The sequence below is a fragment of the Stomoxys calcitrans genome, chromosome 1 (assembly GCF_963082655.1).
Source record: "Stomoxys calcitrans chromosome 1, idStoCalc2.1, whole genome shotgun sequence".
Lineage (NCBI taxonomy): Eukaryota > Metazoa > Arthropoda > Insecta > Diptera > Muscidae > Stomoxys > Stomoxys calcitrans.
Window position 1 is genome coordinate 108,537,244 of NC_081552.1, and position 21,755 is coordinate 108,558,998.

At 36.1% G+C, this 21,755-nt stretch overlaps 2 long non-coding RNA genes across 4 annotated transcripts; one reads left to right on the top strand and one right to left on the bottom strand.

The window, feature by feature from the left end:
* Positions 1–1,851: 1,851 nt before the first annotated feature.
* LOC131998505 (uncharacterized) lies at positions 1,852–2,664 on the top strand. Its single transcript, XR_009398745.1, has 2 exons — positions 1,852–2,068; positions 2,151–2,664. It is a non-coding gene; the product is annotated as an uncharacterized LOC131998505 (long non-coding RNA).
* A 1,928-nt stretch (positions 2,665–4,592) lies between these two features.
* On the bottom strand, positions 4,593–12,497 carry LOC131998506 (uncharacterized). Of its 3 annotated transcripts, none has more exons than XR_009398746.1 (3): positions 12,468–12,497; positions 11,405–11,477; positions 4,593–4,675 (listed from the first exon to the last, which is right to left on the bottom strand). It is a non-coding gene; the product is annotated as an uncharacterized LOC131998506 (long non-coding RNA). The 3 variants fall into 3 exon arrangements; XR_009398747.1 differs by lacking the exon at positions 12,468–12,497 and adding an exon at positions 12,313–12,461; XR_009398748.1 differs by lacking the exon at positions 12,468–12,497 and adding an exon at positions 12,118–12,304.
* Between the last annotated feature and the right edge of the window lie 9,258 nt (positions 12,498–21,755).

A 21,755-nucleotide genomic window follows, 5' to 3' on the forward strand; every position in this document is an offset into this window, starting at 1 on the left:
TTCGGTTTTGGATTGCGTTTTCATGGTTTCAATTGGAACTATCGCCATTTCATTCAATTCTTTTTGAAATTGAATATAAAGGAGACCTGTGTAGAATGTCAGCCAATTCGAATAAGAATTGCGCCCTTTGGGGGCTCAAGAAGTAAAATAGAGAGATCGATTTATATGTGGACCTGTATTGGGCTATAGACCGATTCATGAGAGGATCCGTCGTACAAAATGTCAGGCAAATCGGATAATAATTGCGACCTCTAGTGGCTCAAGAAGTCAAGATCTCAGATCGGTTTATATGGCAGCTATATCAGGTTATTAACCGATTTGAACACACAGTTGTTGAAAGTAAGAATAAAATAAGTCATTCAAAATTTCAGCCAAATCGGAGAGGAATTGCGCCCTCTAGAATCTCAAAAATCAAGTCTCCAGATCTGTTTATATGACAGCTATATCAGGTTATGAATCGATTTGAACCATAATTGGCACAGTTGTTGGATATCATACCAAAATACTTCGTGCAAAAATTATTTCAAATCGGATAGGAATTGCACCCTCCAGAAGTCAAGACCCAAGATCGGTTTATATGGTAGCTACATCAGGTTATGAACCGACTTCAAACATCCTTGGCACAGTTGTTGGATATCATAACAAAACACGTCGTGCAAAATTTCTTTTTAATCGGATAAGAATTGCGCACTCTAGGGGCTCAAGAAGTCAAGACCCAAGATCGGTTAATATGGTAGCTATATCAAAACGTGCCCCGATATGGCCCATTTACAATACCAACCGACCTACGTTAACAAGAAGTATTTGTGCAAAATTTCAAGCGGCTAGCTTTACTCCTTCGGAAGTTACCGTGCTTTCGACAGACAGACGGGCGAACATGGCTAGATCGACATAAAATGTCGCGACGATCAAGAATATATATACTTTATGGGGTCTCAGACGAATATTTCTAATAGTTACAAACAGAATGACGAAAATATTTATACCCCCCATCCTATGGTGGAGGGTATAAAAAGGCTTTCAAGAAAAAATTTTCAGCAGTGGTTTTCTCCTCTGAATGTTTATGACATTTGTGAGGTACTATGTCATGCATAGAAGCCTTATAAATTTTCCTCCGACAGAGTTGTCGCACTGCGGCACGCCGTTCGGACTCGGCTATAAAAAGGAGGCCCCTTATCATTGAGCTTAAACTTGAATCAGACTGCATTCATTGATATGTGCGAAGTTTGCCAATGTTTCTTAGTGGAATATTCATGGGAGAAATATGCAATATGTATATGCAATTTAATTTTTAGAAACTATTTCCATTTTTATTTGGATTTTGGATTGAATTTTCAGTTTCAATTAGAACTTCTATTTTGTTGTTGACATTTCATTGCTTTTCTCAATCTGATTTTGACCTTTTCTAAAATTTTAATTGGATTTAGCTTTTTATTTTCAACAGGAATCAAAAACTTTAATTTGATTTTTGAATTTTGTTTCTGGAAATTGAAAGGTCGTATCAACTTGCTTTTAAACTTTTGCGTTTGAATTTTTTTTCTTCGATTTAATTTTGATTTTTGAACTTTCTCAAACAAAAAAGTCGGGTTTTTGTAATTTTCATTTTGGTTTTAAAATGTTGATGTTGGAATGTTAAAAGGCTTATTGAAACTCATGCACACGTCCTTTTCGATTTCAAATTGCTAATTTCAAGAAAACATTTCTATTTTCACTTCGATTCCGGATTGCATTTTCATAGTCTCAATTGGAATTTCTCGATTTTAATACTATTTTTTCTTAATTTTTATGTTAGGTTTCGACATTTCATTGTCTTTTCTCAATATCAAGTTGACATGACCTTTCAATTTCCAAGACCACAATTCAAAAATCAATTTAAAATTTTTAATTCCTGTAGAAATTGAAAATTAAAACTTAGATCCAATTTGAAATCGTGAAAAGACAATGAAATGTTAACAAAAAAATTTTAATTTATAAAAATGGTATTGAAATCCAAGTTCCAATTGCAACTGTGAAAATGCATTCCGAAACCGAAGTGAAAATGGAAAAGTTTTCGAAAAACGATTTGAATGTAATAATTTAAAATAATTTGTACATAATAATTGGTAATAATTTGTACATAAGTTTCAAGAAGCGTTTTTATGACATTCCAGCATCAACATTTTAAAACCAAATTGAAAATTACAAAAAACCGACTGTATTTGAGAAAATCCAAATGGAATCGAAGAGAAAAAAATCAATTAAAAATTTAAAAGCAAGTTGACATGACTTTTCAATTGCCAAACCCAAATTCAAACTAAAATTTATAAATTCCTGTTAGGTTAGGTAAGGTTGCAAAAAAGGTATTATAAAGCCCCATGCCACTATAGACATACACCCTAGCCAGTAATCGGCTTGTTGTGCCCTCTAAATACTTAAAAAAAGTAACCTCGAAAAAAGAAAATCAAAGTTAGAAATTCGGTGCTACTTACAAAATCCCTAGTTGTTTTCCATGCCAGGCCTTAAGTTGGTTAATGTCTAGTATTGTGTCCCAACCTAAGTACAATGACAGGAAATGCTCCAACGTCTCACCATCATCCACACAGAAATAAATTCCTGTTAAAATTTTAAACTAGAAAATTTTACTAGAAACGATTTGAAATTCGAAATGGAAATTAACGTGTACATAAGTTTTAAGCCTCTCAATTTTTCAGAATCAACTATATATATATATATATATATATATATATATATATATATATATATATATATATATATATATATATATATATATATATATATATATATATATGTACATACATATATATGTCCAAATAAAAAATAAAAATATGTTTTTAAATGACAACAAAGGGCCGGTTGAGGATATTGACATTACCTGTTTCTTTGTTTTACTTGATTTTTATGCTTCAGTTCTTCTGGCGGTGACTCTAAATCTGTAACAAATCTGCATGGTGACAATGGGAATGAATTATATCAAGGGTCAAAGCAACTGGTGAATGTGTTTGCAATCGATTGACCAGCGAGATTTAACGTCGTAATTGAATTGTCCCTATACTGCAGCACTATATAAATATTAAATATCCAGTACCGCAAGGTGGACGATAAGTAAAAACACATGAATTCAATGAAATCTGTATAACTAGTTTTATGGGGATGATTTTTTTATATATTTATTAGGTTTGATTGACAATATTTCAGGTATAACAAATACTTATAGCTAATAACAAGTAAAAGCGTGCTAAGTTCGGCCGGGCCGAATCTTATATACCCTCCACCATGGATCGCATTTGTCAAGTTGTTTTCCCGGCATCTCTTCTTAGGCAAAAAAAAAGGATATAAGAAAAGAGTTTCTCTGCTATTAAAACGATATCAAGATATGGTCCGGTTCGGACCACAATTAAATTATATGTTGGAGACCTGTGTAAAATTTCAGCCAATTCGTATAAGAATTGCGACCATTGGGGCTCACGAAGTAAAATAGAGAGAACGATTTATATGGGATCTGTATCGGGCTATAGACTGATTCAGACCATAATAAACACGTTTGTTGATGGTCATGAGAGGATCCGTCGTACAAAATTTCAGGCATATCGGATAATAATTGCGACCTCGGTAATTGCGAAGTCAAGATCCCAGATCGGTTTATATGGCAGCTATATCAGGTTATGTACGGATTTGAACCTTATTTGACACAGTTGTTGAAAGTAAAAATAAAATACCTCTTGCAAAATTTCAGCCAAATCGGATAGGAATTGCGCCCTCTAGACGCTCAAGAAGTCAAATCCCCAGATCTGTTTATATGACAGCTATATCAGGTTATGGACCGATTTCAACCAAACTTGGCACAGTTGTTGGGTATCATAACAAAACACGTCGTGCGAAATTCCATTCCATTCGGATAAGAATTGCGCCCTCTAGAGGCTCAAGAAGTCAAGACCCAAGATCGGTTTATATGGCAGCTATATCAGGTTATGCACCGATTTGAACCATACTTGGCACAGTTGTTGGATATAATAACAAAACACGTCGTGCAAAATTTCATTCTGATCGGATAAGAATTGCGCACGCTAGAGGCTCAAGAAGTCAAGACCCAAGATCGGTTTATATGGCAGCTATATCAGGTTATGGACCGATTTGAACTATACTTGGCGCAGTTGTTGGATATCATAACAAAACACGTAGTGCAAAATTTCATTCCAATCGGATAAGAATTGCGCACTCTAGAGGCTCAAGAAGTCAAGACCCAAGATCGGTTTATATGGCAGCTATATCAAAACATGGACCGATATGGCCCATTTACAATACCAACCGACCTACACTAATAAGAAGTATTTGTGCAAAATTTCAAGCGGCTAGCTTTACTCCTTCGGAAGTTAGCGTGCTTTCGACAGACAGACGGACGGACGGACGGACGGACGGACGGACGGACGGACGGACGGACGGACAGACGGACGGACATGGCTAGATCGACATAAAATGTCACGACGATCAAGAATATATATACTTTATGGGGTCTCAGACGAATATTTCGAGTAGTTACAAACAGAATGACGAAATTAGTATACCCCCCATCTTATGGTGGAGGGTATAAAAAATGGACGTGGCATTAACTCTGGCCGTGCCAAACTTTTGTGTGCCCACCATCATGAATCTTCAACAAGGTTTCAATGAAAAATATCTATTTTAGTGGGCATAATTTTTTTATAATTCATTTATTATAAAATTATGTTAGAACACACAATATCTGACTTAAATTATTATATTTAATTAGTATTATAAAAACTTAGAATAAACTTATTTATACAACTTAAAAATAAAAACAAGTAAAAGCGTGCTAAGTTCGGCCGGGCCGAATCTTACATACCCTCCACCATAGATCGCATTTGTCGAGTTCTTCTCCCGGCATCTCTTCTTAGGCAAAAAAGGATATAAGAAAAGATTTGCTCTGCTATTAGAGCGATATCAAGATATGGTCCGGTATAAAATTTCAGCCAATTCGAATAAGTATTGCGCCCCTGGGGGCTCAAGGAGTAAAATAGAGAGATCGATTTATATAGGAGCTGTATCGGGCTATAGACCTATTTAGACCGTAATAAACACGTATGTTGATGGTCATGAGAAATCCGTCGTACAAAATATCAGGCAAATCGGATAATAATTGCGACCTCTAGAGGCTCAAGAAGTAAAGATCCCAGATCAGCTTATATGGCAGCTTTATCAGGTTATGAACCGATTTGAACTTTATTTGACACAGTTGTTGAAAGTAAGAATAAAATACTTCATGAAAATTTTCAACCAAATCGGATAGGAATTGCGCCCTCTAGAAGCTCAAGAAGTCAAGTCCCCAGATCTGTTTATACGACAGCTATATTATGTTATGAACCAATTTGAACCACACTTGGCAAAGTTGTTGGATATCATAACAAAACACTTCGTGCAAAAATGCATTCACGTCGGATACGAATTGCGCCCTCTAGAGGCTCAAGAAGTCAAGACCCAAGATCGGTTTATATGGCAGCTTTATCAGGTTATGAACAGATTTGAACCATACTTGGCACAGTTATTGTATATCATAACAAAACACGTCGTGCAAAATTTCAATCCAAGCGGATAAGAATTGCGCACTCTAGAGGCTCAAGAAGTCAAGACCCAAGATCGGTTTATATGGCAGCTATATCAGGTTATGGACCGATTTGAACCATACTTGGCACAGTTGTTGGATATCATAACAAAACACGTCGTGCAAAATTTCAATCCAAGCGGATAAGAATTGCGCACTCTAGAGGCTCAAGAAGTCAAGACCCAAGATCGGTTTATATGGGAGCTATATCAGGTTATAAACCGATTTGAACCATACTTGGCACAGTTGTTGGATATCATAACAAAACACGTCGTGCAAAATTTCAATCCAAGCGGATAAGAATTGCGCACTCTAGAGGCTCAAGAAGTCAAGACCCAAGATCGGTTTATATGGCAGCTATATCAGGTTATGGACCGATTTGAACCATACTTGGCACAGTTTTTGGATATAATAACAAAACACGTTGTGCAAAATTTCATTCCAATCGGGTAAGAATTACGCACTCGAGAGGCTCAAGAAGTCAAGACCCAAGATCGGTTTATATGGCAGCTATATCAAAACATGGACCGATATGGCCCATTTACAATACCAACCGACTTACACTAATAAGAAGTATTTGTGCAAAATTTCAAGCAGCTAGCTTTAATCCTTCGGAAGTTAGCGTGCTTTCGACAGACAGACGGACGGACGGACAGACGAAAAATGGCTAGATCGACATAAAATGTCGCGACGATCAAGAATATATATACTTTATGGGGTCTCAGACGAATATTTCAAGTAGTTACAAACAGAATGACGAAATTAGTATACCCCCCATCTTATGGTGGAGGGTATAATAACAAGTTCTCTGACAATGGTATGTGCACAAAGAATCCAACAATACCATCTAGTTATACAAAATATTTTTACTGAATACTATTATAATACTTAATAAAAAAAACAAAAAATAAAAGAAAAAACAATTAAAACAAGTAAAAGCGTGCTAAGTTCGGCCGGGCCGAATCTTATATACCCTCCACCATGGATCGCATTTGTCGAGTTCTTTTTCCGGCATCTCTTCTTAGGTAAAAAAGAGGATATAAGAAAAGATTTGCTCTGCTATTAGAGCGATATCAAGATATGGTCCGGTTTGGACCACAATTAAATTATATGTTGGAGACCTGTGTAAAATGTCAGCCAATTCGAATAAGAATTGCGCCCTTTGTGGGCTCAAGAAGTAAAATAGAGAGATCGATTTATATGGGAGCTGTATCGGGCTATAGACCGATTCAGACCATAACAAATACGTATGTTAATGGTCATAAGAGAATCCGTCGTACAAAATTTCAGGCAAATCGTATGATAATTGCGACCTCTAGAGGCTCAAGAAGTCAAGATCCCAGATCGGTTTATATGGCAGCTATATCAGGTTATGAACCGACTTGTACTTTATTTGACATAGTTGTTGAAAGTAACAATAAAAAACGTCTTGCGAAATTTCACCCAAATCGGATAGGAATTGCGCCCTCTATAAGCTCAAAAAGTCAAGTCCCCAGATCTGTTTATATGACCGCTATATCAGGTTATAAACCGATTTGAACCATATTTGGCACAGTTGTTGGATATCATGACGAAATACTTCGTGCAAAAACTCATTCAAATCGGATAAGAATTGTGCCCTCTAGAGGCTCAAGAAGTCAAAACCCAAGATCGGTTTATATGGCAGCTATATCAGGTTATGGACCGATTTGAACCATACTTGGCACAGTTGTTGGATATCATAACAAAACACGTCGTGCAAAATTTCATCCCAATCGGATAAGAATTGCGCACTCTAGAGGCTCAAGAAGTCAAGACCCAAGATCGGTTTATATGGCAGCTATATCAGGTTATGGACCGATTTGAACCATACTTGGCACAGTTGTTGGATATCATAACAAAACACGTCGTGCAAAATTTTATTCTGATCGGATAAGAATTGCGCACGCTAGAGGCTCAAGAAATCAAGTCCCCAGATCTGTTTATATGACCGCTATATCAGGTTATAAACCGATTTAAACCATATTTGGCACAGTTGTTGGATATCATGACGAAATACTTCGTGCAAAATTTCATTCCAATCGGATAAGAATTGCGCACTCTAGAGGCTCAAGAAGTCAAGACCCAAGATCGGTTTATATTTTTTTTTTTTTTTTTTATTTTTATTTTTTAATTGCAACTAGCTTTCAATAAGAAGCTAACAAGCAATTTTTTTCAAATTTAACATAATTATCATTGAAAATATGTAAATTTTATATAATCTATCTGAAAATTTATTTTACATTGGAAACAAAAAGAAAATAAATAAGTTTAAAGCTCATGATATTAAGAGATCATAGGGTTTAGTTCTATTCAGTCTACGTCTGGTACTTGGATCATTGAGATTAATGGCTTCTGGATTTACATGAAGGCGTAATCTGGCATCATGTTTCGTTGCTGCAATTGATATTTCCTCTGACACTGTGTTCATGCGGAGGTCTCTATGGAGATCACTGTTGCGAACATACCAAGGGGCGTTAACTATGCTCCTTAGTACTTTATTTTGAAAATTTTGAATCATGTAGATATATTTCTTATGCGTGCAACCCCATAGTTGGATGCCATATAGCCATATTGGTTTTAATTGTTGATTATATAAAAGTAATTTGTTTTGAATGGAAAGTTCAGATTTCCTGCCCATAAGATATTTGAGTTTTGACCATTTAATATTAAGTTCTTCGATTTTCTTCTTGACATGCGCTTTCCAGCGTAATTTCGAATCCAGGGTCATACCAAGATATTTCGCATTGTCCGAATAAGGGATACTGACTCCATTTATATGCACGGGGATGTTCCTGGTAGCTTTATTTGTAAAGTTTACATGAACCGACTTCGAATGGTTCAACTTTATTTGCCAAACAGAGGCCCAACGATTTATTTCATTAAGAGCTTGTTGCAATTTAGTGATTGCTTGCTCCTCTGTATCTGCCACAGCAAGTATAGCAGTATCATCCGCAAAAGTTGCAATGACTGAGTTTGGTGGTTCTGGCAAATCGCTAGTGTATAAAAGATATAGGACGGGACCTAGGATACTTCCTTGAGGCACACCTGTACCAATTTTCTTCATGTCTGAGTAGGAGTCATCCTGTTTAATTCTGAAGAATCTATCCGATAAGAATGATTTTAGAAATTCAACATATATTTCAGGCAACATCCTGCTTAATTTCCTTATAAGCCCGACATGGCATACTTTGTCAAAAGCCTGCGACACATCTAAGAATACAGCAGAACATATTTTTTTATCCTCAAAGCTTTGTTCAATAGTATTAGTTATGCGGTGTATCTGGTCAATAGTTGAATGGGAATTTCTAATCGGTTTATATGGCAGCTATATCAGGTTATGGACCGATTTGAACCATACTTGGCACAGTTGTTGGATATCATAACGAAACACGTCGTGCAAAATTTTATTCTGATCGGATAAGAATTGCGCACGCTAGAGGCTCAAGAATTCAAGACCCAATATCGGTTTATATGGCAGCTATATCAGGTTATGAACCGATTTGAACCATACTTGGCACAGTTGTTGGATATCATAACAAAACACGTCGTGCAAAATTTCATTCCAATCGGATAAGAATTGCGCACTCTAGAGGCTCAAGAAATCAAGACCCAAGATCGGTTTATATGGCAGCTATATCAGGTTATAGACCGATTAGAACCATACTTGGCACAGTTGTTGGATATAATAACAAAACACGTCCTGCAAAATATCATTCTGATCGGGTAAGAATTGCGCACGCTAGAGGCTCAAGAAGTCAAGACCCAAGATCGGTTTATATGGCAGCTATATCAGGTTATGGACCGATTTGAACTATACTTGGCACCGTTGTTGGATATCATAGCAAAACAAGTCGTGCAAAATTTCATCCCAATCGGATAAGAATTGCGCACTCTAGAGGCTCAAGAAGTCAAGACCCAAGATCGGTTTATATGGCAGCTATATCAGGTTATGGACCGATTTGAACCTTACTTGGCACAGTTGTTGAATATCATAGCAAAACACGTCGTGCAAAATTTCAATCCAAGCGGATAAGAATTGCGCACTCTAGAGGCTCAAGAAGTCAAGACCCAAGATCGGTTTATATAGCAGCTATATCACAACATGGACCGATATGGCCCATTTACACTACCAACCGACCTACTCTAATAAGAAGTATTTGTGCAAAATTTCAAGCGGCTAGCTTTACTCCTTCGGAAGTTAGCGTGCTTTCGACAGACAGGCGGACGGACGGACAGACGGACGGACATGGCTAGATCCACATAAAATGTCACGACGATCAAGAATATATATACTTTATGGGGTCTCAGACGAATATTTCGAGTAGTTACAAACAGGATGACGAAATTAGTATACCCCCCATCCTATGGTGGAGGTTATAAAAATAGGAAATAAAGTAAATCAAACAATAGCCAATAAAGCAATAAATAGCTAACAAAGCAATAACAAGTAACAGCGTGCTAAGTTCGGCCGGGCCGAATCTTATATACCCTCCACCATGGATTGCATTTGTCGAGTCCTTTTTCCGGCATCTCTTCTTAGGCAAAAAAGGATATAAGAAAAGAGTTACTCTGCTATTAAAACGATATCAAGATATGGTCCGGTTCGGACCACAATTAAATTATATGTTGGAGACCTGTGTAAAATTTCAGCCAATTCGTATAAGAATTGCGCCCATTGGGGCACACGAAGTAAAATAGAGAGAACGATTTATATGGGATCTGTATCGGGCTATAGACCGATTCAGACCATAAAAAACACGTTTGTTGATGGTCATGAAAGAATCCGTCGTACAAAATTTCAGGCATATCGGATAATAATTGCGACCTCTAGGGGTCAAGAAGTCAAGATCCCAGATCGGTTTATATGGCAGCTATATCAGGTTATGAACCGATTTGAACCTTATTTGACACAGTTGTTGAAAGTAAAAATAAAATACGTCATGCAAAATTTCAGCCAAATCGGATAAGAATTGCGCCCTCTAGAAGCTCAAGAAGTCAAATCCCCAGATCTGTTTATATGACAGCTATATCAGGTTATGGACCGATTTCAACCATACTTGGCACATTCGTTGGATATAGAGGCTCAAGAAGCCAAGACCCAAGATCAGTTTATATGGCAGCTATATCAGGTTATGGACCGATTTGAACTATACTTGGCACAGTTGTTGGACGTCATAGCAAAACACGTCGTGCAAAATTTCATTCCAATCGGATAAGAATTGCGCACTCTAGAGGCTCAAGAAGTCAAGACCCAAGATCGGTTTATATGGCAGCTATATCAAAACATGGACCGATATGGCCCATTTACAATACCAACCGACCTACACTAATAAGAAGTATTTGTGCAAAATTTCAAGCGGCTAGCTTTACTCCTTCGGAAGTTAGCGTGCTTTCGACAGACAGACGGACGGACGGACGGACGGACGGACGGACGGACAGACGGACGGACATGGCTAGATCGACATAAAATGTCGCGACGATCAAGAATATATATACTTTATGGGGTCTCAGACGAATATTTCGAGTAGTTACAAACAGAATGACGAAATTAGTATACCCCCCATCTTATGGTGGAGGGTATAAAAAGCCAACAAAAATATAAAGAAAACCAACTTATTTTCAAATAAACTTTGGAATACCTTTACTGTAAACCAAAATTTCAATGAAATTTTATATAAAAACAAAATTTCAACAAAAATTCCTCTAAATTTTTTAATTTTGTGAGAAAAATCCACATTTGTAAAATTTTTTTTAGTTTTTACTTACCTACAATATGTGTAGATACTGGAATAGACGCTACCTTCTAATATCTTGTTGCCATACACCGAAAGCTAAAGACCTTAAAAGAATAAAATGTAAGATTTTTTTTGGGTTAAACCAAAGTCCTCGCATTCATAATACACAAAATTTCTATGAAATTTTTCCTTAAGACAACACTACAATAAGTATATATATTCTTGATCGTTGTCAATCGTCGTTTTAAGTCGATCTAGCCATGTCTGTCCGTCTGTCTGTCGAAACCACGTTAACTTTCGAAGGAGTAAAGCTATCCGTTTGAAATTTTGCACGAATACTTCTTGTTAGTGTAGGTCGGTTGGAATTGTAAATGGACTATATCGGTTCATGTTTTGATATAGCTGCCATATCAACCGATCTTTGATCTTGACTTCCTGATTCACTAGAGGGCGCAATTCCTCTCCGATTTGGTTAAAATTTTGTATGAGATGTTTTGTTATGACTTCCAACAGCTATGCTAAGTATGGTTCAAATCAGTCCTTAACCTGATATAGCTGCCATATAAACCGTTCTTGAATCTTAACTTCTTGAACCACTAGAGAGCGTAATTCTTTTCCGATTTGGCTGAAATTTTGCAAAAAGTGTTTTGTTGTGACTTCCAACAACTGTGCCATATATGGTTTTAATTAATAAACCGATCTGGGATCTTGACTTCTTGAGCCTCTAAAGTGCGCAATAATTACCCGATTTGGCTGCAATTTTGTACAACAACTTCTATCACACTTCTGATACAATTCCCGTTTAAACCGAACTTCCTATTTTATTTCTTGAGCCCCTAAAGAGCTCAATTTTTATTTGAATTGGCCGAAATTGTACACAACGACTTCTACTATGGTCTCCAACATATAGTTCAATTATGGTCCGAAACGAAAGGTTACTTGATATTATAGTTTCAACATCAGAGCAATTATTTCCTTTTATCATATGTTTGCCTTAAGAAAGAACTCGACAAATACGATTATTAGTGGAGGGTTTATAAGATTCGGCCCGTCCGAACTTAGCACACTTTTACTTGTTTCAAGCTTCTACTAACAATAAATATATATACTGGAATCGTTGCTTCTTCAAAAAGGACGGAAATAAATGAAGTTGGTCGTAATTTGGTCAGTGCTTCCCGAATGCAACCATTGCAAAGATCAGCGATGTTGCTTTAAAAATGCAACCCTGTCAATCATTTTAATTTATAATGGGGCGTTCACAATTAAAAATGTTCTGGATCTAAATGTAAAATTTCAATAATAATATGTTCTGATTGTTGCGGGTCCAAATTTTTAAGAAAAATTTTGTGCTGTGGTTTATTTTAATGCTATGCAGTGAAGTTAACTTTCTCTTACAATATATTTTATACATCAATTATTCTCCAAAAATTTTTTATTATTAGTCGACAATAGTTTGGGCAGTGTTATGATTTTTTTGAAAGTAGAAGATTATTAAAATATAAGGACACAAAGATTTCTTGAATAGTTAAATGTATCCAGGATGAAACAAAATATAAGTACCACTTGACAAAAACAAAAAAGTAAAAGTTCCCACAGAACGATTCGAAATTAATGCGATTAAAAATAGCATCAAATAAATGAAGTAATCAAAAAAGTTAGAGAAACTAATCAACAATGTCTGCCTTTTCGCATTTTGGTTTCTTCAAGTAACACTACCTTATATAGTGTATCCGGTTTATGTACCATAAGGTACCATGATAAAACTCTTTTTAATAAATACATTTATACGTATTTTATTTATTTCGGCCAATATAATTTTGGTATGACCTGCTCATATGCTTTTGTATATAGCATATAAAGTTGCACGCTTGAAGAAACCTTATGGAAAGCTTTTCTTAAACACAAAATTCCATAATTATCCAGCCGATTAAACTGTTTCCATAATATATACTCGTATGCAGCCGTTAAAATTTATAATTTTCAGTTCTGTGGGGCCATTCCCTAAACTTTCTTTATCAAATCGACATTGTTAAGGCCTAACCAGAATAAACGCGTTGAGAGGTGTTTTTGAGCATTGAGTTGAAAATACAACTCTGGAAATACAACCCGTAAAAGCTACGCTCGATTTTTAATTTTAAAGCCTAAAAGCACAACATCACAGAATGACGCCAATTTCAGTCGCGAAAGTTGAAAATTTTTTAACTTTTCAATGTTGCTTTTAAGGGGTTTGGTTTCCAGAGTTGTATATTTCAACGCAACGGTTTGTAGACGACGAAGAGATGAGAGTTGAGCTGTCCGTCTCGGTTCTTTTCCAGTATTTGGCGCAGTGTGAATATCTGATCTATGGTGAATTTACATAGTCTGAAGCCGCATTGATACGGCCCAATTGTTTCATTTACTTAAGGCTTTAATATTTGTCACAGTAAGCTCTAGAGTATCTTGCATGCGATGGGGATGGGACTTATTCCTCTACATTTGGCACATCCCGTCTTGTCTTCTATCTTGTGTGTGGGACATAGAATGCAGAGGTTCAAATTATCGGGTATGTGTTTACATTGCCGATGCATGTATACGCCTGTATAAGATTCGCCTCCGGTTTTAACCCTGGAAAGTCATTCTTCGTCATAACGACGAAGCAAGACGGCTATTATTAATATGAACACAATAAGGATGACTTTCCAGGGTTAAATAGTGTATCAGGCTCCTGCTGCCTTGTTGTTCTTCAGTCGGATCACTTCTACTTGAAGCTCATTCTGAATAGGAGATAAACATTCTACACCGTCATCAGGGTTACCAGATTTCCTTCTTTGTCTTTGCAGAAGGATGTGCCTGCACCAAAGCCATCGGTTTGATTCTTCGATATAAATTTGTCAAGTTTTAACATAGTATGTACGAAATTTGACAATACCCATTTAAAAACAAATAAAATGCTATGGTTAAATTTGACACTTTTATTTAATTAATCAGCACTGCAGTTTGACCAAATATATTGTAGAATATTTCATATTATATGACAAAAAGTGACAATATACTTAATATATATATTATGCTGCTCAAATATGGTTACGTTAACCATATTTTTTCTCTGCATGTACTTCCATATTGGATCGTATATAAGATTCGGCCCAGCTGAACGCAATAAAAACGCCTTTTCTGTTTTTTTTTTTTTTTTAATTCGAATTTTCAAAATGTTGTCGGTTAAATATAACGACCACTATTTTTTGGTTTTAACTTACCGACAATTTTCGGTAGTTACCGAAAATTTATACCGACAAATTTCGGTAAAATTTTAAAACATCGTTAATTCTGTCGGGCTATTTCGGTTCAGATTAGGATATAGCTCCCATATAAAGCGATCTCCTGATATGACTTCTTTAGCCAGTGAAAGCCGCAATATTTATCCGATTTGGCTGAAATTTTGCACTGAGTGTCTTGGTACGGCTTGAAACTACCGTGCCAAGTATGGTCCAAATCGGCAAATTAACTCATATAGCTGCCATATAAGCCGATCTCCCAATTTGACATCTTTAGCCCCTGGAAACCGTGCCAAGTATGTTCTAAATCGGCAAATAAACTGATATGGCTGCATATAAGCCAATCTATTTTTCAATTTATGCCTAATTTTGCCGAAATTTGATACGTAAAATAGACTTTTGTCTTCAACTATAGATTTGTTCAAATTTTCTTCAGAATCCATGGTGGTGGGTTCCCAAGATTTGGCCCGGTCGAACTTAACACATTTTTAATTATTAAAGATTATTATTTATTTAAGCACTGATCAGTGCACAGCAATAAAAATATTATGAAAATTAAATTTACTGACAGCGAATTTCTGGATACGGAATTTGTAATTTTCATAAAATTTTCACTGCACTGCGCAGAAAAGCACTAAAATAAAAATAGCATTGGAGTTTTGTATAATCCAATTAAAAAAAAAGAATGCTGGGAATAGTTCATATGTTTTCCAAAAATAAATGAGCAAAGCCAGTCAATGTAGATACTGCATAATAGTGTACAAGTTACATACAAGTTAAATTTAAAATTCCCACTCCAAACACAAAAAACTTTTAATTGTGAACGTTCCTTCATAAATTATAGAGAATGACAGGGTTGCATTTTTAAAGCAACACGTTGATCTCTGCCATTGTTGCATTCGGGAATGCGTTGAAACATATCTGCACTTGTTTCTGTAATTTCTAATTCGGTTATCTATTTGGGTACTTTTTAAACCGGTATATGAATTTCGGTACTTGTTAAATACATTGAATCATTTAATTTAAATACTATGGGTCGTTTGTACCTAATGATTACTTAAGAGAAATTAGTAGATGTCATTTTGATAAAATTTTCACTGCATCGCACTGAATAGAACTAAAATAAAAATAATTTTCGAGTTTTCTATTGTATAATTTAAAAAACGACTGGTGGAAATGAGAACAGCCAGTCAATGTAGATACTTCATAACAGTATACCGAAACAATTGGTAAGTTTTAACTCAAGCATGTTTAATTAAAAGTTTTTAAAACTCTCACTCTAAATACAAAAAACTTTTTGTTGTGAACGTCCTTTAATGATTTATTGAGATTGACAGGGTTGCATTTGTTATGGAACAGTTGATATCTGCCATTGTTGCATTCGGAAATGCGTTGAAACCATAGCTTCAAAACAAACTTCACTTGTTTCCGTCATTTTCAGTTCGGTTATCAATTTGGGTATTTTTTAATCCGGTATACGTATTTCAGTACTTGGTACATTGAATCATTTGGTTTCAAATTTTATGGGTCGATTCTACCTAATGATTACCTGAGCGAGAATACGCGAGAAAATCAGCTTACTGCATTAATAAAACAACAAATTTTAATTAAAGTATACAAATTTTAAACGAGCCGAATCTTGGGAACCCTCCACCATGGATTCTGCTCAAAATGTGTACAAAATAAATTTATTTTATTCTACATACCAAACGTCTGCAAACCAGCAAAAATTATAGTTCTAGGAACCGAACAAGGATGATCGAAAGACCGGTTTACATGGGAGCTATATCAGGTTTTTGACCGATTTGGACCGTACTTTGCATAGTTGTTAGAAGTCATAGCAGAAAACTTTTTCAGCCAAATCGGACAAAATTTGCGGCTCCCGGGGGCTCAAGAAGTCAAATCGGGAGCTATATCCAAATCTGAACCGATATGGCCCATTTGAAATCTCTAACGACCTACATCAATATTAAGTATCTATGCAATCGTGATTTCGACAGATGGACGGACATGGCAAGATCGACTCAGAATGTCAAGACGATCAAGAATATATATACTTTATGGGGTACTAGATCAATATTTCGAGGTGTTACAAACGGAATGACTAGGTTAGTATATCCCCATCCTATGGCGGTGGTTATAAAAATGATTCGTGAATGTACTCCATTTTATCAGAGAAAGACATGTTTATCGACATTTGTTAAAAATTGGCAAATTCTCATAAAAACGACATTCCCAAAAATTTAAGAAAATGATTCAAATGTCAATTACAAAAGTTTAGTGAAGTTTTCTTTGAAGTTTGCTGTTAAGTTAAATTATCACAGTTTAAACATCGAAGGATGGTGGTATATCGATTTTGTCATTTCTATTGCATCACATTAAAAAATATCCCTAGTCGGTTAAAATATCACGAACTGATTCAACAACAAAAATTTCTACAAAATTCTGTCATTTTGGTTTCAAACTGTATGCATTAGTCTACCCAGGAAGAAATATATATCAAACTATTTTACAACTACTATTTTACAAACTATTTACAGACTGATAATTACAATATAACTTGTGAAGGTCGAATAAAAACAACATACATAATCGTTGAGTATGAACGAACCATAAAGTTTAAACCAAATGAATCAAAGTACCAAGTACTCAATTGAGGTGGAGTAACTAAAAAAAAACTTATCAATGTCAATCTGAAAGTTATAAACAAACATAAGAAATCTCATGCTAGTCAAAGAAAACTTAAAATACCATTGCAGCTTATATTATGTGACTGTTTTAAGAACGGTGAACTTTATGTCTCTAAATGCCACATCAAATTTGCTACGCAACGAAGACAGTGTATTGCAGTAAGGGCGTTCTGCATCGATCGCAACAAAAGGTGGTCAAAAATGGCATAACCTGGGCACAATATTTTGTTTAAGGATGAAATACCACAGTTCATGTAGCATAAAGCCTGAAAAATATTCATTTTGATATTGTAATATTAAATTTAAAATGTCAAAAAAAAATTTTATTGTCAAGTTATCTTAGAAGAATTTAGTGCGATTTGAATAAAGCGGCAATATAAACACTTCTACTGATTTAAAGATTTCAGTCCATAAAATACATCTTTTATCTGACTTCTCTGAAATATGTGCATAGTTTTGTATAAGACCAAACAATTTCCAGAATACATATGCTCCAAATGGGGTCATATATGCTAAAACTCCGTACAGATAGATTTTATACCCACTATGGGGGCATACTCATCTAGTCATTCCGTTTGCAACACCTCGAAATGTTCGTCTAAGAACCCATGAAGTATATATATTTTTTATCGTCTCGGCGTTCTGAGTCGATCTAGCCCTATCTATCCGCTTTCTGTCGAAATCACGATAGCTGTCGAACGCGTATGCTAGCTGCTTGAAATTTTGCATAGATACTTATTGCTGATGTAGGTCGTTGGGGATTGCAAATGGGCCATATCGGTTAAGATTTAGCTATAGCTCCCATATAATCCGATCTCCCGGTTTGATTTCTTGAGCCCTGAAATCCACAATTTTTGTCCGATTGTTTGAAATTTTGCATACAGTGTTCTATTATGACTTCCAACATCTGTGCCAAGTACGGTCTAAATCGGTCTACTACCTGATATAGCCATATAAACCCATCTCCCGACTTCTTGAGCCCTTACAAGCCGCCATTTTGTCAGATTTGGCTGAAATTTAGCATATAGTGCTCTGTTATGACTTCCAACAATTGTGATAGTACGATCGAAATCAGTTTTTAACCTGATATACCTCCAATATAAACCGATCTCTCAATTTGACTTCTTGAGCCCCTAGGTTAGGTTAGGTTGGAAAGAGGGGGCATTTATTAATCCCCCTGTGTCACTATGGACACACACCTAAGCCAGTAATCAGCTTGTTGTGCGCTCGAAAAAGAAAATTTTAAGTTAGGATTCCGTGCTACTTACAAAACTCTTAACTGTTTTCCATATCACTCTCCTTAATTGGCTCACGTCTGGCATCGTGTTCCCACTTAAGTACTGGTGTCTGTTAGCCGCGAAAGCTGGGCAATGATATGGGAAATGCTCCAGCGTCTCATCATCTTCCCCACATGCCCTACACATGCTATCACTTGCAGCACCGATTTAGCATAAGTGACCTCTTCTTCCTTCCTTTCAGTAATAGCCTCACACGATCCGGATCACCCCATCTCCGCCTGCAAAGCTGTATTATTGTCGTTTGTTTTTCCAATTTTAACAGACGTCAAAAATCGTTTAATTTAATTTTCGAACTTTGTTTTGGAAATTGAAACATAATTTTTTTCTCTTCGTCCAATTTTCAATTTTCATTTTGATTTTTGAGTTTCTTCAACCGAGTCGATTTTTTACAAATTTCAGTTGGTTTCCAAAATTTTGGTGCTAGAGAGCAAAATGGCTTATTGAAACTCATGTTACACGTTCATTTAAAATTCGATTTATAATATTTTCCGTTTTCATTTCAATTTCCTAATCTCTGATTACAGTTTCAATTGGAATATCTCGATTTTCACCTCCTTTTTCTAAATTTTTATTTTGCCTTTGACATTCCATTGTCTTTTCTCAATTTCCAATGGGATTGTTTTTTTCAAATTTTACAGGAATTTTTTGTTTGTTTGTTTCAACTTTCATCTTCTAAATTTCTTTTAAGTCTTCGACATCGAAAGAAAATTGACATGACCTTTCAATTTACAAAAGCAAAGTTCGAAAATCAAATTAAAATTTTTAAATGTCTGTTAAAATTGGAAAGTAAACGAAATTCCATTCGAAATTAAGAAACTACAATGAACCTTCGAAGACTTAATAGATTTTTGGAAAAAGGGGTAACATCGAGACGTTCCAATAAAGACTATGGAAATGCAATCAAAAAGAACAAGTAAAAGCGTGCTAAGTTCGGCCGGGCCGAATCTTATATACCCTCCACCATGGATCGCATTTGTCGAGTTCTTTTCCCGGCATCTCTTCTTAGGCAAAACAGGATATAGGAAAAGATTTGCTCTGCTATTAGAGCGATATCAAGATATGGTCCGGTTAGGACCACAATTAAATTATATGTTGGAAACCTGTGTAAAATGTCAGCCAATTCGAATAAGAATTGCGCTTTTTGTGAGCTCAAAAAGTAAAATAGAGAGATCGGAGCTGTATCGGGCTATAGACCGATTCAGACCATAATAAACACGTGTGTTGATGGTCATGAAAGAATCCGTCGTACAAAATTTCAGACAAATCGGATAATAATTGCGACCTCTAGAGACTCAAGAAGTCAAGATCCCAGGTCGGTTTAAAATGCAGCTATATCAGGTTATGAACCGACTTGTACTTTATTTGACATAGTTGTTGAAAGTAACAATAAAAAACGTCTTGCGAAATTTCAGCCAAATCGGATAGGAATTGCGCCCTCTAGAAGCTCAAGAAGTCAAATTCCCAGATCTGTTTATATGACAGCTATATCAGGTTATGAACCGATTTGAACCATATTTGGCACAGTTGTTGGATATCATAACAAAATACTACGTGCCAAAATTCATTCCAATCGGATAAGAATTGCGCCTTCTAGAGGCTCAAGAAGTCAAGACCCAAGATCGGTTTATATGGCAGCTATCCCAGGTTATAAACCGATTTGAACCATACTTGGCACAGTTGTTGGATATCATAACAAAACACGTCGTGCAAAATTTCATTCAAATCGGATAAGAAATGCGCACTCTAGAGGCTCAAGAAGTCAAGACCCAAGATCGGTTTATATGGCAGTTATATCAGGTTATGAACCGATTTGAACCATACTTGGCACAGTTAATGGATATCATAACAAAACACGTCGTGCGAAATTCCATTCCAATCGGATAAGAATTGCGCCCTCTAGAGGCTCAAGAAGTCAAGACCCAAGATCGGTTTATATGGCAGCTATCCCAGGTTATAAACCGATTTGAACCATACTTGGCACAGTTGTTGGATATAATAAGAAAACACGTCGTGCAAAATTTCATTCCAATCGGATAAGAAATGCGCACTCTAGAGACTCAAGAAGTCAAGACCCAAGATCGGTTTATATGGCAGTTATATCAGGTTATGAACCGATTTGAACCATACTTGGCACAGTTGTTGGATATCATAACAAAACACGTCGTGCGAAATTCCATTCCAATCGGATAAGAATTGCGCCCTCTAGAGGCTCAAGAAGTCAAGACCCAAGATCGGTTTATATGGTAGCTATATCAGGTTATGGACCGATTTGAACCATACTTGGCACAGTTGTTGGGTATCATAACAAAATACGTCGTGCGAAATTCCATTCCAATCGGATAAGAATTGCGCCCTCTAGAGGCTCAAGAAGTCAAGACCCAAGATCGGTTTATATGGCAGTTATATCAGGTTATGAACCGATTTGAACCATACTTGGCACAGTTGTTGGATATCATAACGAAATACTTCGTGCAAAAATTCATTCAAATCGGATAAGAATTGTGCCCTCTAGAGGATCAAGAATTCAAGACCCAAGATCGGTTTATATGGTAGCTATATCAGGTTATGGACCGATTTGAACCATACTTGGCACAGTTGTTGGGTATCATAACAAAATACGTCGTGCGAAATTCCATTCCAATCGGATAAGAATTGCGCCCTCTAGAGGCTCAAGAAGTCAAGACCCAAGATCGGTTTATATGGTAGCTATATCAGGTTATGGACCGATTTAAACCATACTTAGCACTGTTGTTGGATATAATAAGAAAACACGTCGTGCAAAATTTCATTTCAATCGGATAAGAATTGCGCTTTCTAGAGGCTCAAGAAGTCAAGACCCAAGATCGGTTTATATGGCAGTTATATCAGGTTATGAACCGATTTGAACCATACTTGGCACAGTTGTTGGATATCATAACAAAACACGTCGTGCAAAATTTCATTCTGATCGGATAAGAATTGCGCACGCTAGAGGCTCCAGAAGTCAAGACCCAAGATCGGTTTATATGGCAGCTATATCAGGTTATGGGCCGATTTGAACCATACTTGGCACAGTTGTTGGATATCATAGCAAAACACCTCATGGAAAATTTCATTCCAATCGGATAAGAATTGCGCACTCTACAGGCTCAAGAAGTCAA